Source organism: Gavialis gangeticus, unplaced genomic scaffold (genome assembly GCF_001723915.1).
Source record: "Gavialis gangeticus isolate Ggan-Ray unplaced genomic scaffold, GavGan_comp1, whole genome shotgun sequence".
Lineage (NCBI taxonomy): Eukaryota > Metazoa > Chordata > Crocodylia > Gavialidae > Gavialis > Gavialis gangeticus.
In genome coordinates this window covers 35,744,683-35,755,782 of record NW_017728998.1, presented here as the reverse complement: position 1 = coordinate 35,755,782, position 11,100 = coordinate 35,744,683, and the positions used below count along the sequence as shown (strand labels likewise).

General features: G+C 43.0%; 1 protein-coding gene across 5 annotated transcripts in view; it reads right to left on the bottom strand.

Annotated features, from left to right (window-relative positions):
- Nucleotides 1-11,100, bottom strand: part of CHD9 (chromodomain helicase DNA binding protein 9) — a 214,656-nt gene that overhangs the window by 188,761 nt on the left and 14,795 nt on the right. The window lies entirely within an intron of this gene.

Below are 11,100 nucleotides of genomic sequence, written 5' to 3'. Positions count from 1 at the left end.
CACACACACACACACACACACACACACACACACACACACACACACACACACACACACACACATTGTGCAAAAATAGTTGATTTTAATGTTTCTTTCCAGGGTTCCAAAGAGTAAACACAAAGCTGACAGGGTCCAAGTGCTTTAATACTACTTTGTCCTCACTGTAAAAAAGCTAAATGGTGTGCAGGGCTCAGAAACTTCACTCCAAGTACATCAAAATTTAAAAACATTACACTGCAACTGCTCTGCCTGTGAAAGACTGGAATACTCTGAAACAGATCCTAAGCGCACAAGGGTAATAAGCCTCAGCACCAGGAGGGAGAAAAGTGTTAAACCTACTGTTCGCTCTGGCCTGGAGCCCACGTGCTCCTTGCACACTGCACTAATCTATGAATTTCTCACCATACCACCCCCACTTTTCCTAGAATCCACTTCCTGTTCACCCTTCACCCTTAAGTATGCTCACAGGAGGCCAATAGTCTGAAAGCTACTGTTAGCAACTCTGGTTTCTGTTACTCAGTTTCCTGACAGGGAACTCAGAACTTTGTTCCCTTTGCAGTACAGTACACAGAGTAGCAGCTAGGACTGTATTTCACCACTGGCTGCCATTCCAGATTAGAGGGGTCTTTCTGCTAAAAGAAAGCTGATGGAAGTGACAAAAATCAGCAATTGTAGACTGTCCTCTATGACCTTAGGCTTCATTTGTTACTAAAAATGAACATAAAAATATTCATCTACTTCATTGTTTTAGCTGATCAAGCCACTATGAAATCTACAAATGCACGCATGCTTCTTTATAATAGCATTAACAGCATTTTTCTCCTTTACAAACGTTGTTACAAAAGGAACGCAAAATTAAACCTTAGTACAAACATAAGCAGAGCCTGAAATAATGAAGTAGCAAATATCAAGCAACTAACCCAAAAACAAAAGATAAAGTGTGCTACACAAGGGAATATTTTTATCTACTTGATTGGTGTCAAAAATGGTAAGGTAAACTGCAATTTTGGAAAGCATCTACATTCCACATCCTCCTTATGTAGAACGCTATTATTCTCCCTTTGATCTCAGACACTGTGTGCCTTTCCATCTCAAATTAGAGCAAGAACTAAATAAGAACAAGTAAGCAATTATATTGCCACTTTACTCCATCTTACTGACAGTACCAACTGTTCAGAATTATTTAAAATTTTTCTCTGTCTTTGTATTTTATGGAGTTTTTAATCATTTTAATATTTTATGAACTGTTATGTAGACATATACTGTATTTGCTTATACATCACAAACCTGCAAAGAAAACACACACCTTGTTCTTGGGAGACAGAATGTAGAAATAAGATTTTTCAGTCATGGCCCACTGTGTAAGAGTATCCCCCTGGAAACAGAGCATCCAGGAAGGGTGACATACTAGGACACCATTTGGGTGAAGCAGCAAGAACTTCTTGGTATGGCAGGATGGCAACAAAGCCAGGCCACAGACCCTTGCAAGGGCAGTAGCAAGACTATTACTTTTTTTACTGTATAACAGGGGTGCTCAACCCTCAACCTGTGTATAGGGCTGTCATGAGCCCACAGGGCTCTTCAAGAGTCTGGAAATTTGGCAGCAGGGAAGCAGTGACAGCCACACTCCTGCTGCCAATTTTCCAGACCCATGGGAGAGCCCCACGGGTCAGATAAGTGGCTCTGTGTGCCAACTCACAGCCAGATCCAGACACATAGGTTCCGTGTGCATGGCACAGAGCCCATGGACTGACATGCTGACCTTGCGTGGAATCTGGCCTATGGATTGTCCTCACACTACTCATCTGGCCTGTGGGGACAGAAGTTTGGGCACCATTGTTGGAAATACTTCTATTACAAGTACAAGCATTGTTTCTACACCAAAAGCCTCATCAAGATACTACAGACTGCATCATTCAGCAGCAGCTCATTTACCCTCAATCAGCTCAGCTCTCCAGTCAAAAGCTGTTTATTTACTAGTGGCTGTGAAAGGGTTAACTTCAATACATTCATGCTGTTTGCAGCACCAGGGAGAACTGGCAGCCATGAATTACTGTCCATTTGCCCTATTTCATAGACATTAGCCTGGAAGGGACCTCGAAAGATCATTGGGTCCAGCCCCCTGCTCAAAGGGCAGGAAGTCAGCTGGGGGCAGATCACCCCAGCACCCAGATAACCACCCAGGCATTTCTTGAAGGTATCCAAAGTAGGTGCTTGCACCACTTCTGAGGGGGAGTCTATTCCAGACTCTGGAGACTCAGACAGTAAAGAAGTTTTTCCTTGTGTTGTTTAAAACAGTCTTCCAGCAGTCTGTGACCATTAAGACCTTGTCTTCTCTTGGGATGCCCTGGTGAACAGATGTTCTTCCAGTTCCTGATGTACACCCTTGATATACTTATAGGCTCAGGGTTGACTTGGTGGCAGCGTTCGCTTTTCCAGGCTGAAAAGTCCCATGCCGCTCAGCCTCTCCTCATAAGGCCTGCTCTCTAGACCTCTAATCATGCACATGGCTTCTCTCTGGACTCTCTCAAGCTTCTCCATGTTCTTTCTAAAGTGTGGACCCCAGAACTGGATGCAATACTCCAGCTGCAGCCTCACCAAGGTCAAGTAAAGCAGGAGGATGACTTCTTGGGTCTTGCTTGAGATGTATCAGTAGATGTAAGGCCGAGTTTCATATGCTTTGGCAGCTGCAGCATCACACTGGTGGCTCGTGTTCATCTTGTGATCAATCATGACCCCCAAGTCTCTTTCAGTCATGGTGCTAGTGAGTGTAACGCTTCCAAGCCTGTAAGTTGTGTGTTCTTTCACCCAAGGTGGAGCACCTTGCATTTCTCTGTGTTGAATGTCATCAGGTTTTGATCTGCCCACCTTGTGAACCTGCCCAGGTCAGCCTGAAAATCGCCAGCCTATCCTCTAGCATGACTGCACTTCCCCATAATCTGGTGTCATCTGTGAACTTAACTAGTCTACTTCCGACACCCGAATACAGATAATTTATGAATATATTAAAGAGTACTGAGCCCTGGAGGATGCCACTGGTCACCATGCGCCATGTTGACTCTGTTCTGTCGACCATTACTTTCTGGGTCCAACCATGGAGCCAGTTGCCCAGCCATCAGACCGTGAGGTTGTTGAGGCTGCAGTTCCCCAGTTTTACCATGAGAACTTCATGGGAGGCCAAGTCAAAGGCTTTTTTGAAATCTAAATATATGACAATCTCTTCTCCTTTGTCCAAGTAATCCATCACCTGGTCATACAAGGAAATGAGGTTGGTCAGGCAAAACCTACCTGCAACAAAGCCATGTTGGCTATCTCTAAGAATGCTGCACTCCATTAGCCTGTTGGTAATGGTTCCTTGTTCTGCTGGCAACATTTCTACTGGTGCAGCCCAGCAAGCAGTTAGCCTTCTTGGCAATAAGGGCACATGGCTGCCTCAGATTCAGCTCATTGTCCACTGTAACAGCCAGGCCCTTTTTTGCAGAGCTGCTGCCCAGTCAGTCAGTCCCTAGCCTGTACTGGTGCATGGGATCATTCCATCTTCAGTGCAGGACTTTGCACTTGTCCTTGTTGAACCTCATGAGATCTCTTGGGCCAATCCTCAAATTTGTCTAGGTCACTCTGAATCCTAGCCCTCCCCTCCAATGTATCTACTACATACCCCCAACTTGGTGCCATCTGCAAAACTTCCAGAAGTTGTATTCTATGCCATCTTCCAGGTAGCTGTTGAAGACATTGAACAAAACCAGCCCCAGGACTGACCCCTGGGGCACTCCACTTGAGATACCAGTTTCCAACTAGACATCAAGCCATTGATTACTACCTTGTGAGTCCAATGATCTAGCTAGTTCTCTATCCACCTTACACAGTACATTTATCCAGCCCACACTTCCTTAGCTTAACTGCAAGAATGCTGCGGGAGACCATATCAAAAGCCTTGCTATAATCAAAGTATACTACATCCACTGATCTCCCTGTATCCACAGAGCCAGACATCTCATCATAGAAGGTAGAGGTGCACCAATATATCAGTCCATATCATAGCAGCACCGATAAAAGTAAAATTGACATCACTGGCAATTGGCTTTTCTGGCCCAGGTAGCCAATAACGTCACTGATAAATGTGCATGCATACAGGCAGCTACAGCACACATGCAGCCAGGAATGCACCCTGGCAGCTTGGAAAGCAGCATCTAGCAAGTAAGTCTATGGGAGGGGAAAGGGGCATGGGACATGCCACCTGGATTTGTCCGTGGGGCAATGGCAAGCTGGGGCCAGGGGCTGCTCCAGCCTCTTCCTGGCAGGGTGGCTGGGCCAGGGTGGGCAGCAGCCCTACCCTCTCCCTCACCATGGAGGCTTCAATCTGCACCCCGCACACCCCTTCCTTCCCACACACTTAAGAACTGGATGCTGCTTTCCAAGCTGCTGGGCTGTATATCTGCAATCGGATCGGTATCGGCCAATAAGACTGGTTAATAAGTGGCCATCGGTCTCAGCCAAAAACAAAATCTTTAAATCAGTGCACCCCTAATAGAAGGTAATCGGGTTCATCAGGCATAACTTGCCCTTGGTTAATACATGCCGACTGTTCCTAATCACCTTCGTCTCCAAGTGCTTAGAAATAGATTCCTTGAGGATTTGCTCCATGATTTTTCTAGGGACTGAGCAGAGGCTGACTGGTCTATAGTTCCCTGAATCCTCCTTTTTCCCCTTTCTTAAATATGGGCACTATACTTTCCCGGGTGCAATCATCCAGGACCTCTCCAGATTGCCAAGAATTTTCAAAGATTATAGCCAGCAGCTCTGCAATCACAGCAGCCAACTCCCTCAGCACCCTCAGATGCATCCCGTCTGGACCCAGGGACTTCTATAAGTCCAGTTTTTCTGAACAGTCCCTTACCTATTATTTCACCACCACTGGCTGCTCTCCTCTTCTCCAAACTGTGCTGCCAGGTGCAGTAGTCTGGGAGCTGACCTTGCCTATAAAGATTGAGGTGAAAAGGGCATTGAGCATTTCAGCCTTTTGTGCATCCTCTGTCACTAGGTTGCCTCCCTCATTCAGTAAGGGATCCACACTTTCCCTGATCTTCCTCTTATTACTGACATACCTGTAGAAACCCTTGTTACCCTTCACATCTCTTGCTAGCTGCAACTCCAACTGCGCTTTGGCCTTCTCTGCATGACCAAGCAATACTCTTATGCTTCACCTAGATGTTTGTCCAAGTTTCCACTTCTTACAAGCTTTCTTTTTGTGATTTAGTTTACTGAAGAGTTCCCTAAGCCAAGCTGGTCTTCCGCCATACCAACATGGTTTATTCCTGCCCTCAGTAACGTTTCTTTAAAGTACAGCCAGCTTTCCTGGACTCCTTGCCCCCTCAGAATGGCTTCCCAAGGGATTCTGCCCAAGAGTTCCCCCGAGTGAATCAAAGTCTGCTTTTCTGAAGTCCAGGGTCCTTACTCTGCTGCTTTACATCTGTCCTTTCCTCAGAATTGTGAACTCAATCATCTCATGGTTCAGGGGCTCCTGGAGCAGCAGAAACCGTGAGATGATTGAGTTCAGGGGTTTACAAACCTCAACCCCTTAATTTTTCTTTTAACTAAGCACATTTTGTCATGCTAAAAAAAATAATTATTAGGAAGTATGTTTAGTCTAATCTAAGAAACACTCTAAGCAGCATTCTGACTGTTGCCTGTCATTACTGAACTTTATCACTGTATTAGCATGTTAACCTTACATCTTCCTCTGCAGAGCAGGATAAAAAAGGCTAAAGAACCAATAACTTTAATTTTTCTTTGGCCTGACTCTCCCAAAAGTCTTCTACACACTGAAGTGTAGAGAGGCTGTAGCTCAGGGGTTAGCAATTATTTTGGCTGAAGGGCCACTTAAGTTTTGGTGAGCTGTTGAGGGCCACACACACACAGTCATTAGAATATTTAAAAAAAAAATTAAAATTAAAAAGTTAAAAAAAATACACAAAAAAAAAAAAAAAAAAAAAAAAAAAAAAAATCAAACATTTACAATGACATCTTAATTTTATTTAAAAAATAATTTTTGTTCAGGTTTATTTTTTTTTTTGAGTAGTGTACATAGAGATGATTGCATAATAACTCAAAATAAGGTCTTACTCTTGTATAGTGTGTGTGGGGGGAGTGAGGTGGTGTTTTGGGGGAGTGCATGTGTGTGGGGAGCTGCCTGCGCTCTAGGCTCCGGGAGCTGGCCAGAGGTTGGGGGAGGGACAGCAGGAGGCATGTACTGCAGAGCTTGCCCAGGAGGTGCAGGTGCAATCTATCCCCTCATCCAGCCCATGGCTGCCTCCACAGCATTCTGCATGAAGGCAAGCCTGCTTCCACCTGCAACTGACAGCCCCAGCCCCAGCCAGCACACATACCAGGAGCTGCTCCTGGTGCAGCTGTAGCCACCCGAGTACTGCTCAGCTTCCCCCACCTCCAGAGGTTCCTCCTTCTGTCTGTGATGCACTGATCTGTGTGGGAGGGAAGCCACAGCTGGGAGACTCCTGCCCCAGCGCATGGGGCTCCAGCTCCAGTTGCAAGTCACCTTCCACCCACTTGGCTGTTCACAGGTGGCTGCTCATTGCCTTGAGTGGGTAGAGTGGGTGAAAGGCAGCCAGGAGCTGGAACTGAAACCCTGAGCACTGGGGCAGGAGCTGCCCAGCTGCAGTTTTCCCCTTACACAGAGGCACAGCAGGTGCAGGAGGAGCTGCTGGAGACGGGGAGCAAAGCAGTATCTGGGCAGCTGAGAAGCTACACTTGCTGGCCAGAGTCAGGGTGAGCTGGGCTCAGCCCCACACAAAGCACAGTGGGGCATGCCAGCAATTGGCATCCTGAATCTGGCCCGTAGGCAGTATTTTGCCCACCCCTACCCTAGTTAGGCTCACTGGCACACCTAGAACCAACTACCTATATGGGTCACTCATATTCGCCCCTATATGTAAAGAGGAACCTCAGGCCCCACATTACATATTACACAATTAACTCGTTAATAAACTGTACAATACCTGTGATCTCTTTAATCGTGCATCCAGGATCTCAATGCTGGTTAGGATTTCAGATGAAAATGCAGGTATGTACAGTAGGCAGGTATGCACTAACATGCCCATAAAAGAAAAGTGGTTGTTTGTTTTTGGGGGGTTTTTTGTAATCTTTCCACTTCATTTGAGGATCTAATGACCAACTGAAATCCGGAGGCATGAGCTTATGAGGTATCGGGCACTTTTGAGGCTCTTCTCAGTAGGACTGAAAATGAGAATGTTAAAAATATCAGTGTGATGTACTTACAGGGTACCTACTGTCTTGGTATCTGGCTACATTTTGTACATGTTTAAAGGCACGTGATGAGCTGAATTCTTTAGTTACAGGGACCGTTTTTAGGTACAGATAAAGAACATGCTTTTACTTTTTCAGATAATCAAAACCAGGTTAATAGCTCATTGTTATCAGCTGTTAGGAAATAGCTTTTTCAAAGACAATCCTAAATATTCATTTATTTTCTTTGTATGGCTACTGATTCACCAATATAGCTCATGGTTCTATATTCCCAGCGGTGTGTTTCTATTTGTGTTTCTTCCTGTTGACTATGTTCCAAGTGTTAGAAATTAGGGATGGACTAAAGTAATATCACTGGGGAGCTGCTTCTTTATGTTTAAGGCCTTGCATTTATCCTTGTTGAATTGCATCCTATTCTGATCTGCCCATTTCCTCAGTCTGTCCAAATCTGACTGAATTTGCTCCCTGCCCTCCAATGTGTTTACTATTCCCCATAGTTTAGTGTCATCTGCGAATTTGGACAAGGTGCTTTCAACACCTTCATCCAAATTGCTGATGAAGATATTAAACAGTACTACATTATATGACTTTTCACACATTTTTTGTTTAAATATATTAAAAAAAGCTATAAAGGTACTCCTGACCAAGTTTAACTTTCTCTACTAAAAAAAGATGACGCTAGTTATGTTGACAAAAATTTTCAGATACCAGCATCCAAGGCTGATATGGACATGTAATAAGCGAAAAAAATTAATGACAGTAGCTTAAAAATGCCAATAAACACGTTTTCATAAAAGACAGGTCTTTGTACGGTTTCCCTTGCCTTATGCTGTACATGTTTTCCTAGAAGATGATGCACAACTCGAATTTGCATAAATGGAACCCACTTCACAATGTAAGAAATAGGGATATGTTCCAAGACCTCGACTGTACTGACCCCCAGACCCATTTCTACCACTTTTACAAGACAATTTTGGTACCCACCAACAGCAGACAGTACACACAAGCGCAGGGTGGTGGTGAATGTTACCATTATGGGGATGGCGACTACAGAAACACATGCTGGAGACGATTAGTGAGGAGCACAGATCTACACAGGAGACTATATTTTGGTGCGCATCACTCCCAGAATGTACTGCACAAAGCAGCTGACTGCGAGCTTCCACCACACCAATAGCATAAGAGTGAATATACCTCACATATAATGAATTTTTGGTATTAAAAGGGTCATCAGATAAGAGCAAATTTACGCATACAAAACCCACATAAAGCAAGGGAAACCTGTAACTACAAACCAGTCCTGTAAGTTTGGGTGATAAATGTCTACGACTGGCAGCTGAACACAGACATGACATTGAAAAAAAATAAGCAATATGCACAAAACAAACTTAAGAATTAAGAACTGATTAACAGATAGGTTGATAATTCAGCACTTATAAAAATTACTTTTTACAATCTATGTGGGTTCTTCTAGTGGAGATCCACAGGTATTTATTTTTGTCTGGATACTACTCAGTATCTTTCTCAACTATCGTACAGAAAATACAAAATCACAACTGGTAAAATATGCAGGAAAATAAAACTGAGTGCTAAATACGGGGGCAATTCAGTTACAGTGACTGATCTGGCTCACTTAGTAAAGTGAGCTCACTTGACAACATGCATTTTACCATATTTACTTAATTCCAAGACAAGCTCTTTTCCCCCCATTCAACATGGAGAAAACAAAGCCACATTTCAGAATTGGATATCAAGTGAAAATGCAGTCACAAGAGGTGGCAGGAGTCCATGTTGCATGGAGGCACATGGTAGCATGGGACCTGGCACTAGGGGCACAGTTGAGGGGACGGGGTATGGGGCAGATAGGCAGGGGAAAGGCCACCTGCCCCCACTGCTGTTTGGTTCATTCCACCACTTGCCTTCCCCTTGCCACTGCTTTTCCTGCAGCAGCAGCTGGGGTGGGGAACAAGTTTAAGATAACCCCCCCAATAATTAGATTTTATACAACGAAAATGCTAAATGTGTTATAATTATCTGTGTATAGAATCTAATTATTGAGGGGGTCATCTTAAATTCAAAGCCGTCTTGAATTCAGGTAAATATAGTAATAGTGTCAAATGAAATCATACATCTAAAAACAAGGTACCTCACACACAGAAGATGCAGGACTGTATCCTGAAAAGCATCAACTTTAAGCCAGAAGAATAACTATGATCCTTGAATATAAGCAGGGAAGTATCAAATAGGAACAAGAAAGCTGTATTACCTCTATATATGACATCAGTGAGACCACTAATAGAATACTGAGAGTATATCTGATGTCTAGACTTCAAAAAGGATGTTGAAAAATTGGAAGAAGTTTAGAAACCACAATTTAGCTCCAGGAAATGCGGCATATATTGAGCCATAATCTCATATCTATTTTAAATATTTAAGAAAGGAAAGATTGTGTTTAAAGGCACAAGTTCCTATCAAGGAAACATATTTCTGATAGTGGAAAGGCAGGCAGGCATAAAGAGATTCAACTGTTGGAACCTGAAGTCAGATAAAAAAAAAAACAAAACAAACAGATTAGGAGGGGGGAAAAAAAAAAAATACCGGAACAATTTACCTAACAATATAGCTGTTCATCTTTTCTCAATGATCAGATACCTCTCCAGAAGACATGCTATTAATTCAAACAAAAGCAGTAAGCCTGATGAAGTAATTACTGGATGCAATACAAATCTGTGTTTTGGAAGACATCAGATACTATCAGGAGCCAAACTGGTCCCAAACGTACTGGCACCTGCCTTTCCTGTGGATTAAACCAGCAATGCTGAGAGGTAGATACAGGTGTGTAGACAGTTCAGTGTCTCCATAAACACCGCTCAGGTTTTTGCACCCTGGAGGGAACATTCCAGCTTTGCTTCGTCTTTCAAGCAGGGATTATTTTCAGCAAACATATGGTTGACTCAGCATAAATTTATTGTCTCATGAGACAGACAGATGCCTACTACTACTAGCCCATGTCAAGATCTGTAGCTGCAAAGGTGTATACTCACTTCTACCAACTGACCTCAGTGTGAACTATTTAAATTAGTACACTTTAAGGCAGAGAGCACCCATACGATGCTCTAGAGTGAGTAGAAGTGAGTGTACACATCTGCTGGTACACAACAACTGAGACAGATTTCTAGTAAATTGGGTTACCAAACAGAACTATGATGGTTTACATACATTCAAGTCTTGTTTATCCTGTTTCTACCAGAAAAAAGAACTAAAGAACCAGTAAGAACACTGTTCATAGCCTGATATCAGAAGTACAAGGAAATTGATTTAAAAAAAAAAAAACAAAAAAATCAGACAGGAAATAATATTTTACCCAGTTGTTTTCATTACTTTAAGGTAAATATACATTTGACAAACAGTTGGATATGAAAAGCACTTCCATGTAGACTCAATATACCCATTCAATCAGTAACCTCATGTACCTCTCTGAATCCACTGCAGACCATCAGTAGAAAGCCCCAAAATAACTGAATTTAGTGTTTCTGATAATTAAACGTAACCAAGTCAAGGTTTTTTTCCCTTACTTCTTCAATGCTAAAGACCTTTAAGAAATTACCATTCCCTCCCCCACAGAATAGTTGCACCAGGAATTTTGCTCAAGATAGAACTGAGAATGTTTTAAAGTGGACATATTTTTTTAATCAAAAATAACTTTAGGTTACAAGTATTTGAAGAGAGGAAGATAGGATACAAGCTTGATCATGTAAAAAGGTGAAGATAAGGTCACTGGATATAATGCAAGGCAGATTCTGGTCTTCCTAGTCAATA